At 35.3% G+C, this 16,733-nt stretch overlaps 1 protein-coding gene and 1 pseudogene across 8 annotated transcripts in view; both read left to right on the forward strand.

Annotated features, from left to right (window-relative positions):
* COL11A1 (collagen type XI alpha 1 chain) overlaps positions 1-16,733 on the forward strand; it is a 197,347-nt gene that overhangs the window by 2,206 nt on the left and 178,408 nt on the right. The window lies entirely within an intron of this gene.
* On the forward strand, positions 1,323-15,757 carry LOC112679030 (superoxide dismutase [Mn], mitochondrial-like; annotated as a pseudogene).

Here is a 16,733-nt window from a genome sequence, read left to right on the forward strand (position 1 = left end):
CTCTACGGCTATCAGAAAGATCAGATTTCTATACTTGTGTTGCATTAGTTGTCTCTTTTCAGTCTAGCTTCAGATCTGAAACACTTTTAAACAAACATCTCAGTACCACATCAAGTAAGTGGTGGAAAAGGAACCCTGACTGTTATTATAAGGCCAACTAATGTGGCGAATAGCAAAGTTTAAGCATCATTTGTTGTTTTTGTTTGTCATTTCCGACGAGATGTCTTGAAAGTTACAAGACTGTTTGGATACCCACACTGTAAGATTTGGTATTCTTGTCATCAAGTAGCTAGGTGCTTATTACTTCCCACTGAGTAATATTTACAAATCTACTCTTGTAGGCATTTTTGCCACTTAATAAACTTCAAAAAGGAAGTAATAGTATAGTAATGCTTACAAAGGAAACCCTGGCCTGAATCATCACACAAGGAAAAAATAAACCCAGTGTTCGGTTCTTATGCTAGCCATTAGATTTGCAATTGAAGTAAGAATGAATATGATTTCATTCCAGTTTCTAAATAAAGGTGTTATTATGTAGTATAATTTACTGATGTTGGTGAGATGCAGGGGTGTGATTTGATTGCTAAATCAAAAGGTAATTTAAAACAGCCTATTTTCACCTAAAATTTGTATTTCTTGGATTTAAAACAAAGACTTAAAGAGTTCTGGTAAATTCTTTTTTTTTTTTAATAAATTAAATCCTAAAGAAAGTGTAGTTAGGATCCTAAAGCATCTGCCTTACAAAGAATAGTTCTTGACCTGAATGGATTAGAAGAAAATTTATAATCTCACACAGAATCATATTGTTTTGCTTTGCAAATCCGAAGCCTGTAACTTGGACATCTTTAACATGCCTATTACAATTTTTTAGCATTTATTTTGATTTAGCCTAAAAGAGTATTATTTTTATAGTATGTTCATTTGCATTAACTTCAATTTTATGTCTCCTATATTTCCCTGTGGTTAACATAAATGTTTTATCTCAGAAATTTATAGATTTATCAATTAGTCCATTGCTTGTTATAGAGAGAACCTGATATTTACCTGGAATTTATAGTGACAGTGCTGTGATTGCATTAAGGGTGAGGGCTTTAAGACTTTTAAAACCAGTTAAGCTATAAGTGATTAGTAAGAAAAATAGTATTTAATTGAATCTTTTTTTGTTTTTTTCACTAGTTGAAATGCTATTCAACCTTTGGTGATAAAACCAAGAGTGTGTCTTGCAAAAAGTTGATTAATTTTATGAGCGCTTTTCAAAGCTTGTCAGCAATGGGTAGTGAGCCTTGCTGGAGTGTTTTGAGTGCCCAGGATCAGCAGGTGAAATGGTGCTGGCTTCCAGAGTATGTGCTAATCCAACCTTGCAAAGAGATCAAGTTTGTCCCTGTGGGTCCTTAATCAGAAATCAGTTAAAAGGTCAGATACACTTCTGATAACAAATGCAGTGTCTGCTAGGATTATTTATAGTGTCTTTCCTCTTTTTTTTTTTTTTAAATTGACAAAGTCTAATAGAGAAACAATAAAGAAAACCGGGTATCTTATGAGAAGCATTTTCCTGCCTGTTTTAAACAGATTTAGGTGACACATATATATTCAAGTAAATGTAGACACTTTCACAAAATTGTCTACTAGTTTTGAAATTAAGTTTATTAATATCTTAAAGTGACAATTTACTTCATAATAAGTACTTGACTGAGACTCCACTTTATAAAATTACTCTGTAAGAGGTATTCTCATATTTTTTGACAAGATTGTGAAGTGGCAAGTGAGAAATGTATATATCTCTTACAATTTATTTAATTAATTTTTTAGAGTCTGTGTTTGCCTCAATATGACTAGTGTAGATAGAGCGTATTATTCAAGTTAAGTTATCCCTAAAATATAGCATGGCAAACATGAATCTCTTTCTCACATTTTTGGGTAGCATTTCTGATAAGACACCAAAACAAAACATAAAACAGAACCACAAACTAAATAGTGATCTTTCTTTTCTAAAAGTTTGCTTTTTTTTCTGGGAAAAACTCTACTCACTCTGGTTAATTTATTGAAGCATTGCCTATTTGATAATGAATGATAATGAGAATGGACTCAAGTCAAGCTTGGTTGAGAGTGCCTGTAATAAAAAGCTGAATTTTTCAAGGGAAGGGAAAAAAGGTGTATAGATTTTTAAAAGAGAAAGCTAGAGATATTATTGTAGAGATTATTTCTCTTTACTACCTTCTCACTTGACTAATGAAGAAACCAAGGCATAGAAAAGTTATTAGCTAAATGATTTTTCTCATAGAAAATAAAAATATTTCCATAATATTCATTGTTTTTCTAAGTGAATATAGTGAAGGTCTGCGATAGTGATAAAAATATCTGTAAATAATAGTAGGTCTGAGACTTTATGGAATGACCAAATATAGCCTAACTGTACTTCTTGGAGTTTAGTGAGAAGATGGATTAAGTGAAAATGATTGATTTAAAGAAAATCCATTAGGGAACAGAGTTATAGAATGCATTTAAAAATTCCTCAATTTTCTAAATTTGGAGAAAGGTGATTTTTGATAATTTGTATTGTCAATACACCTAATTATGTGATTCTATAGGATTATCGGTATCAGAGTAGAAAGTGTAGTACTTTGTAAAATATTTTTTGTGTATGTTTGTTGCTGGATTAGGAACATAGTTTTTTATTATGCACTGTAAAGTTGCTACTGGAGGGCCAGTCACACTTTGAATTTTAAGAATCTAAGAAATTATATATTTATATAATATAAATATATATGATATATTTACTTCAAAGAATATATTCAGTTAATAATATATCTGTGTTTATTGCATATTGTGTCAGATTTTATGCTTTCCAAGTTGATTTTAGATTGACTGGATGATATAGACTATATATATATATATATATACACACACACACATATTGGTTGTATTACTAAACCAGATAATAATTTGATTATTACTCAACATGGCTTGTTTGTTTAATAGATAATCTTTTGCCAAACAAGTGGCAAACTTGGGAAGATATAGGAGAGCACTTAGTAATGTAAATTCTAATTGATTTTTCTTCTGGATTGTTAAGACATCTGAGACTACATAAATAACTTCCTCAAGAAGAAATGGACAGTTAGTCTATCGGGAAGTAGACAGTCTTAAGAGATGACCATGATACTTGTCTTGCTGGCAACAACAATGGTAGATCTAGTATTTCTGTCAAATGAAGAGTTTTCCTCTCTTTAGGGAAAGCAGTACATGTCCTTAGGGTCCTGAAGAAGACACCGTGGAAACTAATATTTATATTCATGATCAACTCTAACCATTTATATGAATATAGGGTTTAATAAGTACCGAGCCATCCACATCATTTAAATAGTTTTTAATGATTATACTTAGGTATTCAAAAGCCAGACTTCCATTGTATACTAAGCACACTTTTCTTTCCTCCTACTTTTGGAGAAATAATTAAGGGCAGTTGGTGTAATCATTAGGCATTCAAGGCAACTACAGAGTGGGGGCTGAGAGCTGATCTGTATTTCTGCTTTTACTCCTCCACTTCCCTCATTTGATACTGGGGAAATGTGACCTGAGCTGGGAGTGGTGAGAGGAAACCCAACTTTGTTTTTGACCATCGAAGTTTTTGTTCCTTAGCAAAGAAGAAAGAGAGGTGTACACAGATGCTATAAAAAATTGCAGTGTTCCCTAAATTCTTTCACCAAAGAGGCAACTTTAAATGCAGATTTCGGTGCAGCTTTTGGTATACTATAATGACTTGCCTAAATTTGGACTTTCTTCTTCTAATTTCTCTTGCAATTTAATTCAGAACATAAAGTTCTATTTCTTTTTCATTTTAAACTGTTTTCTATATCATTAGGTGACTAATGTATCTTTCTTTTTCTTGCAAAACCCTAATAAAATGTCATTTTTATAAGCTTTTTTCCCCCTGCTTTCTGTTGTCTCAAAACTCAACCTGAATAATACTAGCTGGTAGAGAAGATGAAAGTCGATTTTAAAGTGATTTAGTGAGTAGTATCTATTGGTTGCAGTCTTTGGCCTACTGCTGACTTGGCTAGTGGTTCTTTAGACATTGGCTGATCACCAGACCTACTGTTATCTGGTAAAATAAACTCTTTGCTTGCTGCGCATGGAATTAGAGACAGTGCTATTAATTTAGGAGAAAGAACTCAGAGAAAAGAAAGGTTATCATATTTCAGAGTAAGAGACCAGCTTAAATACGACTTGACAATTGAGAACTAAAACAAACCTGTGTAAAAGTGCTTTAGCACAATCAACTTTTGCAATCCCTTCTAAACCACCTTTTTTTTTCCTTAAAAAGCATTTCTTTCTTATTTTAAACAAATTTAATTGCTCTTGAATGGCCCTCTACTGTACAGGCAAATGAAGGTCCCTATTCATAGAACTTGAGCGCATAGAGTGTCAGTGGAAGCTTCCTTCCTCTGTCTGACTGCTAAGCTGGCATCCGGGCTTACAGGCGTGAACCTTCCACTGTGTGAGGTGGTTGGCTTTCCTTCCTCACTCAGCTCTTCACAAACAACTTCCCAAAAGGATGACTGCCAGAAAGGGCAGTGGTTGCAATTCCTGACAAAGCTAATAAGAAACTCTAAAACACTTTTGCACTTTGTGCTCTTAGAGAGCTCTGCAGAGACAGAAGAGTCATACATGTCTCTATTTTCCCTGACTTCTCCCTTTAGGCAAGAGTCAACAGTGGAGCACACCCTACTAGCTGGCACTCTTCTTTTTGAATGCTGATGAGTCTTCAAGAAACTTCACTGGTTTTGAGAATAATTGTTGAGAATTGAGAATATATTGTACAAATGGCTTAGCCTGATGTAGAGTAGCCTTCAGGATGGGACTCTTCTGTGTGCCCAGGCTCCTGACCAGCCACTCCCTCCACTGCCATAAACCTGCCCCCATTTACCCTGCACTTCAGCTGTGTTAAACCTCTTGCCTGTGTTCTCCCCTGTCCTGGGACACACCATTCTCTTTCCCTGGAATATCTGTAGCCTTCTCATCCATCTAGCAGATGTCTTCTCCTACTTCAGGATTTAGATCAGGCTTCATATCTCCAGGCAGATAAAATAGTAAGATCTAACACTCGGTACCTGCTTATTATTATGTGCCAGCTCCTGTAGTTAGCACTTTTCATATAGAATCTCATTTCATTCTGACAATTGCCCTGGAAGTAAGCTAATGTTAACATACACATTTTACCCACGAGGGAACTGAAAAACAGAGAAGTTAATTATCATGCTTAAGGTCACACAGCTTCTATGTGATAGACCCAGGATCTGAACCTAGACAATCATGTTACAGGGTCCGTGGGTTTGATCATTTGTCCCAGCTTACTTTATCATGTGTTCTAATGTTTCCATACAGCCGCCCTGACTTATGATTATAGTACCCTGGGGTGCCACATTAATGGTCAGAACACACAACTGCACCATAGTAAGCATTGTGTCAATTGTATGAATAACTTGAACGCCACTAAGGAGAAATATAAAGAGGACTTGGCAAAAGACAATGTTCTAATTCAGCCTGCATTAAAGTTCAGTGGTGGACACCATACCACTCTTAACATTTTAAGAACAATCCTGAGCCCTAATAATGTTGGAGACCACTAAGGGTGGTTGCTAGAAGCCAGCAAGTGTTACTTTATTTCCTTTGACTTATTTAAGGGGAAGTTGACAGCTGTATCTGTTAGCATTCACAGTTCAGATTGGAGTTGGCTTGGTTTCATTAAGTAATAAGGACACTTAACAAATTGCTGCCTGTTCTAATCAGGATCCATTGCAAGGAACAACAGGTCTTATTCCACTTTGGGAGACTGATATATGGTAGTGTGCTTTATTACCTTCAGTATAAAAGTGTCAGATCTGATTGTCTAAAAGCTGTTTGGAATGCAATCAACTGCTTTTTTTTTTTAATTTTTATTTATTTATGATAGTCACACAGAGAGAGAGAGGCAGAGACACAGGCAGAGGGAGAAACAGGCTCCATGCACCGGGAGCCCGATGTGGGATTCGATCCTGGGTCTCCAGGATCGTGCCCTGGGCCAAAGGCAGGCACTAAACCGCTGCGCCACCCAGGGATCCCTGCAATCAACTGTTATAATGTAACTAAAAGATACATAGGTTGCAAAAAAAAAGGATATCGTTATTTAAGAAATTACTCATTTTTCTGTTAGTCTTCCTGTAGGAGTTGCTGGGGGGGGGGTAACGACTATGATTTAGTTTTATTTCTGTCCTCAGAGTCTACCAAGATGCCACAATGCACAGTACATAATATAGTCACTATTTAGATTATAAATTATCTTCTTACTTTGCCCAGTGGACTGGAACAAGGTTAAATCTAGTTAATTTGGAGTGGTGTGAAGTGATCTACTCATGTCATGTCGATAGCTGTAATTAGATCCCTCCCTCTTTACTTCTTTACTTATTCTCTGTAAGTGAATGAATTGGGATATCCCTTTAGCTTTCCTCATTTGGAGAACACATTTTGCACATTCTCTTCCAAGACACTGCTAAATATTTGAAGCTACTAATTGCCTACATTACCTCTAAAATGGTAGTTTTCTTTAACATAGCAATCTGTTAGAGAAAAACACCATATGAAGGTGGTATTTTTGCTTTGACAGCAACATAAATAATTTCACTGTCTGCTGGTGAACAAGAAAGTTTAGGACAAGAGTGGTATCAATCTGTTAAAATAATAATTGGGAAATTCCCATCATATATTCATTTTGAAACTTTTATCTCAGTTTTGTATGCTATTAGGAATTTCTTATATTGCTTAATAACTATTAAAAGAGTAACCCATCTGTATTTATCACCTTATGGTTATTTTAGTAAGCTCATTCTAGAAATTAATTTTCATATTATACATATATTGTACATATATACATATTATATATATGTGTGATATACTTACTATATTATGAAGTACCATCTTTAAGCAAGGAGCTTATAGTTTCAAGTCCTTAATAAGATTAAGAGACAGTAGTTGTAGAATTGTTTTGGAAGAATGCTACATACTTTTTATATTCTATTCTTATCCATTGCATATTTATTTTAGTTACACCAAAATCATTAGGATATGTATCTTTATCGTTTTAGTGTGTCCCAAGCACATAGTACAGAGCCTGTCACATGGTATTCGATAGATAAATCTTCATTGAGTGAAGTGGAAGTGTCGGTTGAAGCTCTAATGAATAACCTAACGAACAACCTGAGATATGAAATAAGGTTCTATATGTCAGTTATTGCCAGTGTCTAAAGAAGTATATCGAACAGATTTTTGCTGATATTGTGATTTCCTGAGAATGTCTATCTCTATTTTACCTCCAGGCAAGCTATTATTTCCACCGTGAACACTCTTCCAAGCCACTTACCATTGCTTTTTTTACTCAGTATTTAGATATTATCCCCTAAAAGAATACCTCTCCTCAACCATGAAGACTGAGGTAGTTGACCTTGCATAACATCCTAAAGCACACTATGCTTCTTCCAATATGCTTATCACAGAATATTTTTGATGCTAAATTGAAAACAAATAATGCATCTTTTTTCATTCATGTTAGAAATTCTGGCTTCTGGCACTATACCTAGGGCAAATAGGTGGCCAAAAGATGTTTATCATATGAATTAATGACCTCATAAGCAAGAGATTTTACTAAAGTCAAGAATACGCAGGCAGTCAGCCTTGTCTTGATATCACAATTATTTCCAATCCCATCTCTGTGGATGTTGATTGAGTAGATTTTGTATGGAATCCAAGGTTAGGTACTTTTTAAAGCCCCACAGATAATTTTGATACACATCCAAAGGTTTATGAATATTTTGTAATGGGAAATAAAAACACACAAAAATAGGAATGTGTCTAGCTTGTATTAACAGAGCACTGCAAGTCAAGTAAAAGGTTATTTATCTGCTGCATGCAAATCATTTGATAAATACTCAATTACCCAATAGCAGTGAGTCTGCAAAAAGTGATTTGGATAGATCAACTGAATTATGATATAGATTGTGCTCTTTTTAATCCTCCTCTCCATAGCATGTAATAAACTAGATGTAGGCAAAAATTGCTTTTCTCAACATTGAAGTCATCTGCTTATATTGAAACTATAATTTAAGTTTTATAATAAACATTTTAATGGCTTTGGCCACTTGTAAGTAGGAAATGCCAAGCTTTTAAGTATCACACTCTCAACACGCACTCTTAACTGGCATTGGTTCTTTCCCTTGCCATCCTCAGAGTTGTGATATTATTTCTGCTTTCAATTTCAGTTCATAGAAGCTTTTTATGATACAAGAAAGTTCAGGATTGAGGCTGTTCAATAACTGTGAAAATTAAATGACTCTCTTCTATGTGTAGTTAGTGTTAGGTGCCCTGACTAGAAAGATAGTATGCCTACTTTCTAGTGTCTATTCTCAAGGGTATGTGTATTATCAGGAGAGTGCTGGGGTTAGGAGAATGGGCTAGGACCACATAACACAAGACTGTGTGGATAATATTTTTATTTAGTGCAGACTCATGTGACTAATTAAAAAATACAGGGAGGCTGCTAAGTTGGCAGGATCAGTACATACTTTGATATCTATCCATACTAGGTGGTTCCACTTGATTGCAACCACTGGATCTTCTGACAAATAACCAGGGAACTGAGACCATGCTGCTTTTTTCTGGAATAGCTAACCTCCTGTAAAGTCTCTTGGGGTTCTCCACGGTAATTAGTACATTTAAGTGACACTTGATACAGGATTATGCCCATTATGGACTTGAAAAATGCATGAATGAATAATCTTCCTATTTTATAAGGGAGTACATGAAACAAAATGTGTGCACGTTTTATAAAATCCGCTGTGAGACAAAGATTTAGTCTAACATTTTAAACCTTAAATGTGATCATTCTTGTCATTACCCAACTTGCAGCATGTTTTAGGACATAAATTGGAAGTGGTTATTTTTTTGTTGTTGTTTCTGAGGATTCATATATTGGACCAAGATATCTATTTTGATTATTTGAGAGAATAAAATATTTATTATAATCATTTGTTAATCCATAATGATTTCTTTCACAGAAAGTTACATCAAATAGAGTTTTAAAATAAGTATAATTAATTAATTATAGCTTTATATGTTTATCGGCTGTCAACTCCCAGTTTTATTTCTACCCCGTAACTTCCCTGAATTCCAGTCTCATATATTCAACTGCCTATTCAGCCATTTCCAGTGGAATGTATTAAATCATCTCAAAATTATCATGCCCAGAACTGAATCAGAGAACTCCTTCTGAAACCTGTACCTCTCACAATCTTTCCATCTCAGTGAATGGCAACACAGTCATGATGTTTGAGCTAAAATACTTGGAGTAGCTTTGACTCCTTTTATCTCATACTCTGTATCCAACCCATCAGCAACCCTGTCTGCTCTGTCATCAGAGTATATCCAGAATCTGATCTAGTACTTCATCTCCCAGTCCAAGATAACAAAATTGCCCAAATGTTGCACCTGGAGGATAGGAATTACTTCCTTTCTGCTTTCTATTCCACTCTAGTGTCCCTGTCTGTTCTCAGCGCAAGCAACCACAGTGGTTTGGAAAACTAGTTGGTTCATGTTACTTCTCTCCCTTAACTTCCAATAGTTTTCTGTCTCATTTTGAATAAAACCTTAACTTGAACATCCCGGAGGACCTATACAATCTGCTTCTAACCTGCCTCACCCTTATTTCTCTGACCTCATCTCTTCCACCTCTATGATTTTCTCTGCTGGAGACCTAAGTGTCTCCTTGCATTTCCTCCAGCTCCTCCCATTTGGGACAACTCATCTCTCAGACTCTTTGCACTTGCTATTCCTTTGCTTAGAATGCTACTTTGTTGAAATATCAGGATAGAAAAGTCTCTTATGCCTGGCTAGACTGCTCAGACATTATTTCCTTATTGAGGCCTTTCCTGTCTTTCTTATTTGATACTAAAATCCATGCCTTCTTAACCCTTGTTTCCTGATATATTTTCTTCTTAGTACTAATCAAATATTTGTCATGTATAAAAAGTCATGGCTTATTTAAATTAAAGATGAGTATTTTATTTTAAGGCTTTATATCAAATGTAGAATTAGATATTTTTGGAGTTCAGGGAGTACAACTATTGCCTTAAAGTATTTGGGCAGGTTCTAGGCGATTGTTGTCCACATAATTGCCATAGTTTTTAAACTTATTTTGCATATTTATACATAGTCACTGTGACACTTAAATTCCACATGGTAAAGCATTTTACTTATTTGATGGACATCATGCATATTGGTCCAGTTGTTTTAAGAGATTATAGCTGTATAGAAATTGTAATGGAAATTTGTACTTTGCTTAGCTGGTTTAATAGGGCAATAATGTGGGACTCGTGGTTACTTAAAAAGTAGATGGATATTTGCAGGTGAAGACCTAAAAGCAGCTATAGATTAAATATTGTTAAGGAAATGTACACACATACTAATATTCAAAACAAATTTATTTGTTATTTACAATCAATGCTAAATCTATGCTAGGACCACAAGGTTTACACATTTCTTTCAACCACTGGGTAGGTCAGAATTAGAATAAACAGTCAACAGTGGGATGTGGATACAATGGATTGTGGTGGGAGCCACACTTTATCCATTACTTCTACTTCAGAATACTTAATTATGTATTTCCTTTACCTTTTCCTTTCCAATTTTGAATTTCACTGTGTGATTTTTTTTTTTTTTGAGCTGGTATATTCATGGGATCATAAGGAAGTATATTTACATTTAATTGCTGGGTTTCTGTTTTCTGAAATGGTATTACCATTAGGCTTGTTAGGTGCTTAGTTTTGATGAAATTAACTATAAAATTTCTGAAACTACGGGCTACTATTTTACAAGTCTTTGCCCATGTCATTCTTAATTTGATGCTATTCTTTGTTTGAATATCAAATATCCAGTTTTTGCAAGATGCCTATCAAAAACTTGAGACTTGAGATATTTGTATTTATTTTATTCATTTTTTTTCCTGAAGGGAAATATACTCTCTACACATAGGTTTAAAATGACAAAACATTTAAGTGTACTATAGAATCCCTTGGGTAAAATGGACTCTAAACACTTCCCATGTCCAGGAGTATTTAGTGTAAATACTACAACTCTAATCTTGTAAGCTTACAATTTATTAATGTATTCAAGCAGTTCATTTCTCCCATCTTATACTTTGAGTATAAAGATTAGATTACAAAATATAGACAAAAAGTCTAATTGTTTCAGCTACAAAGCGTTGTGTTGGAACATAGGAAATTTATGTGATTTGTATTAACATTATTTGTCCCACATTATCACTTAAAAATGAACTCTCAAACCTTTTTTTTTTTAATATGGAAGAGTTTAGATCAATAGGTTTTGTTTTTTAATACTTCATGTTTGTTTGTAATACATCGTTGCTGTATATCCTATATGTGTTTGAAATAAATAGGAGAAATGGTATCGGAGGAAAGAAACTAAAATATTAGGTTTTTAAAAGGATTTATTTTTTTATTTTGGGGGGGAGATGGAGAGAAAGAGAGCACATGAATAGAGGGAGTGGCAGAGAAAAGGCATCTCAAGCACAGTCCTTATTGAGCACATAGTCCTATGTGGGGCTCTATCTCATCTGAGCCGCAATCAAGAGTTGGATGCTTAACCAACTGAGTCACCAGGCATCTCTAAAATATTAGGTTTTTTTAAACCTTTTAATAAATAACTCACATCATGTTGCTATATTTAATCTATAGTTATGTTAATATCTATGCAATACAAAAAGAAATTATTAAATGGGGAAAATCCTAATGAAAGCGTATTAAGGCCAATTGTGCTACAGAGTGGTAATGAAATCTATATGAAAATATAAATTCAACTCATTTGGTTACATAAACTGACAAAGTTCTAGGCAACTTCCTGGAGTTGTATGTTCTTGGGATAACATAGTAGTGTGCTGGAGAGGTTGCTTAGCACTACATAATTTTCATGGAGATATCTGATGGACCTTTAGAGGTGGAAACCTGTTTAGTTTTCTGCTCTTCTGTAAAGAGATTTCCCAAAGTAGTCAGGGGAAATGGATAGTAAGAATCAAATGAATTATAATTCTGGAGGAAACATGGGTGATGCTCACTGGCACTATTAAAGATGTTCAAAAAGATTGAAAATTTAAGGACATAGTGCTTTTAGATATTATTTTTACTAAGTGTTACTATGTGTTGGACACTTTCCTCAGAGGTTAAAATGCTTATTTTATTTAATTCTCAAAATAAGGTTAAGTTGGAGAAACTAAGTCACAGAGTAGGTTCCAACTGTAGAAATGGAGTTATTAATTGTTGCCTATTCACTTGTCCTATCCTACATTTCAGACTCTTTATTAAGAGCTCTTGTCATTTTAAAATATAGCAAAATATTGGTTATAGTTAAATTATAATAATAGTCATTTCACTCTCACTTTTTCATTTGTCAGTCCTAAATCCCACCACTACATAAACTCAGTAGCACTCTTGTTTTTTTGATATTTATCTAGAGCAGCAAAGCATTTCATGACTGAGTGGGAGATTCTTAAAAAGATTTTATTTATTTATTTGAGAAAGAAAGAGAGCATTCAAGTGAGGGGAGAGGCAGACAGAGAAGGACAAACAGACTCCCCACTGAGCGTGGGGTCTGATGTGGAGCTTAATCTCACCACTTCAAGAAAATGAATGGAGCTGAAACCAAGAGTTAGACAGTTAAATGACTGAGCCACCCAGGCTCCCCAGGAGATGGTTCATAACTCTGTGTTTTATTTTTATTTCTCCCTAGAATGATATGTTTCTATGTAGCCTGTGATGTGAGATACAAGGTGGGGATAAGTGACTCCCTAGAGATGAGAAAGCATCTACTTTAGAAAGGCCACTTAAGAACTGTGTTCTTGGGCAACCCCGGTGGCTCAGCAGTTTAGTGCCACCTTTGGCCTGGGGTGTGATCCTGGAGACCTAGGATCCAGTCCCACATCAGGCTCCCTGCATGGAGCCTGTTCTCCCTCTGCCTGTGTCTGCTTCTCTCTCTCTCTCTCTCTCTCTCTTTCTCTCTCTCTCTCTCTGTTATGAATAAATAAATAAAATATAAACAAACAAACAAACAACAAACAAACAAACAAACTGTTCTTGCCACACTTTAATCAAATGGAAACAATCAGATTTGGGAAGCTCTTCAAGGTGCTGATTATAAAGGCCATTTCTGACACTCCATTTTCCTCTGCAGACTGGTAAGAAAGAAACTCTGGCTCTGAGGCCGGATGTAGCTGCTTATTGATTCATGTATTCATTCATTCATTAAACATATCTGTATTGATTATTCATTATGCATCAGCTGCTATGTTATTTATCAATACTGCAGTGAACATCAGTGGTGCTGATGTTTGCTATCAGAGAGTTTACAGTCTATCAGGGGAGGCAGACATCAAACAATAAATTACAAGCTTAGCAGAGAGAGAGAGAGAGGGAGGGAGATTAGGTGGATGAGTCTGTAACAGGGATCTTAGACACACACCATGCCTGAGTGAAAATGAGATAATTGAGTAAGCAAAATAGAGTGTGGAGTTATCCAAGGGGAATATACGGCACTTGGGATCATATGAATGGGTCACATAACCCAACCTGGGAGAGATAAGTAATGATTTCCTGAAGGAAGTCATGATTAGGTTGAGATAAAAAAGGTTGGTTAGGTCTCAGTCATGTGGCTTTAATCCTGGCTACCCATTTAGATTCATCTAAAAAATCATGAATGCTTGTCCGCCCCACCCCACCCCCCTGCTTCCTCCATTCTAGTTATTGGTTCTTACATAGAACCCAGACATACTTATGTTTTAAAAGATCTCCAGAAGCTTCTAATGACAGGGTTGAGAAACAGTCAACTATCCTTAGCCAATTGAGAAAGGATTGAAAAACTAAATCCTCAATAAAGGAAACAGTGTATTTTAGAAACTTAGAGAAGTTTATTTCAGCTGGAACACTTCATTTGGGGTTGGGGAAATGGTTAGGAGTTAGTGTAGATGTTTCACTTGGAGACTGTGGCTCTGAATATCCATGGTGGAGATCTGATTTTTCTCAAGAGGTGCTCCATAGCTATGATACACCCAGGGAGAGTTTGGACATCTCAATTTATTTAGTGTTGATATCTTATCAGGCAACCATGATTACTTTCATTTTCTTGTGGTCTGTGCTGTCTTGTATCTGTGCTGCATATCTAATATTTCTGTCAGCCTCCTCTAAGCTTATAAACTTCTACCCATCCTTCAGGACTCAGCTTAAAAGAAACCACATGGTAGATCTTTCAGCCTTTTTGAGCTATACGGGCTCTATCAGAGCTATACAACTCTGTTGTAGGGCAGAAGCAGCTGTGGACAATATATAAATGAATGGGTGTTGCTATAGTCTAATAAAAATATTGTTTGTGGATGCTGAAATTTAAATTTCACGTAGATTCCATATCTCACACAATATGGTGCTCCTTTTAAATTTTTAATGATGTAAAAATAAAACCATTAATATCTTATATACCATAACGAGGTAGTCAACAAGGTCTTGACCCATAGGCATAGTTTCTCCTACCACTGTTCTAAGACATTGTTACAAATACTCTCAGAAACTCTCTTAAGTAAATATTTTTATTATTTTCATCTTACCGATGTAGAAACTGAGGCCTAAAGCAAGTCCAAATCATACAGATGCTAAGTGCCAGGGATGGGATTCCAGAATTATTCCAGCTCTTCAGCACTATGTATTGCTGTGACTTACTCCTTATTGGTAATGGGAGTGTGTCAAGAGGTTTAAAGGAGGAATTAATTAGAGATGAAACAATCAAAACACTGTGAGGCTTTAGATCAGTAATCCATGTGGACACTGAAAGGAACAGAGGGAAAGGATTAAAGACCTGGGACAGACTAATCAGTGAATGAGTTGGGGGGGTGGTGTTCAAGAGGATCAGGAAAACATAATAGAAAATATATAGTAGGCCCTCAAAAATTTTTGTTTTAAGATAAGTGAGCTCTATGGACTTCAGAGAAAGTTGCTTCTAGTATTTTTATATTATTTTGTTTCACATTCAGCCAGTATTTTATAGAGCTCATGTGTATATGTGTGTGTATAGCTGTTGTCTTCTGGTTTGGGAAAAATTCAAGAATAGGCAAATAATTAAAACTAAGTATGGAAAGTGCTATATTAGAAGTGAGTATAACCCAGATAACCCAGGAAATGCTTTCTGGAGCAGATTACTCATCATTTATAGCCTACATATCCCTCAGTGAAGTGGAGCTCAATGATTCAGATGGGGGGCATAGAATTTAGAAACATCCAGAGGCAGGAAAAAGAAGATGGGGGCCAAGGTGTTCTGGGCTGTCTAAATTCAGTATAGCTAGAGCAGTGAGTGAGGAAGGAGTTAGGGGAAATGACAATGAAAAAAAAATGGTGGAGGTACAGTTAGGGTGGTACCGGGAGGACAAATGTATATGTTCAGATCTTCAAGATTTTATATTCCGGTCTGTGCATACCATCTGGAAATTTTAGTGGGTTCACTGAAGGAGTTTAAGCAGGACAGTGACATAAAGCCTGGAGTTTTGGAAGCTTGCTCAAGTTGTGGTGTGCAGACTGATGAGAAAAGACATGGAAACCAGTCAAGTGGCTATTGTAATAATGCACTGGGCTCTGATATCTTATTCTCCCATTTAATAAAATGTAACAGTATGTCGTAAAAGGCAGGAAAAATACTGTTGAACAAAATATGGTACTAATTGGATACATCTGAAATTCTAATCATGGTTTGTGGCATCAGCTATTGGCAACATGGAAACAATTCCAATATTAAGGGCATTTAAGAATTGCTTTGAATATGGAAACTTCACTTTTTTAGATATATCAAGTTAAGCTCCAAGAACTACTGCTTTTAATCTTCATTTTGTTTTTTAAAAGAATTTATTTATTAATGAGAGACACAGAGAGAGAGAGGCAGAGACATAGGCAGAGGGAGAAGCAGACTCCCTGTGGGGAGCTTGATGTGGGACTCCATCCCAGGACAGGATCATGACCTGAGCCAAAGGCAAGTGATCAACCGCTGAGCTGCTCAGGTGCCCCTACTTTTAATCTTTAAACAGTTGCAATCTGGTCAATAAAATATGAAGAATAATTTCCCTGCATGTATAATGTATGTGTGTGTGTATGCATAAAATCATAAAATCCATATTATGAGAATTTGTTAAATGCTATGATTATGAGATCAAATAACAGATAGATTTCAAAGTGGCTTAATTTATTATTTAGTTGTCTTGAAGGAAAAAACTTTAAAACTTGAGTAACTAAGTTTTACATTTTTATAACTTGATATGGCTTTCTAGAGAAAGGAAAAACCTAGTTGAAATCTTTATTTTGTATCCCTATTTTTTAATTGGTTTTTGAAGAGTGAATTATTTCTTAAAATGTGTCTCTACAAAGAATTTTTTGAGGTTTTAAAAATAGAGCCCTTATTTTGAATCCTATAGAGGGAATGTGTTTTTACCACATTACTTTCAAAGTCGGAAGGAACAAATGTGACAAAATCTGTGCTCTTGGAAAAGGTCATACTGTGAAAAGATATTCTGGAGAGAAGGGACATGTGGTTTATTTTATTTTTTATTTACCTACGAGCAGTTGGAACCATGACCATGGAACTTCATCCTTTACCTCGTAGAATTA

This window comes from Canis lupus, chromosome 6 (assembly GCF_003254725.2).
Source record: "Canis lupus dingo isolate Sandy chromosome 6, ASM325472v2, whole genome shotgun sequence".
NCBI classification, from domain to species: domain Eukaryota; kingdom Metazoa; phylum Chordata; class Mammalia; order Carnivora; family Canidae; genus Canis; species Canis lupus.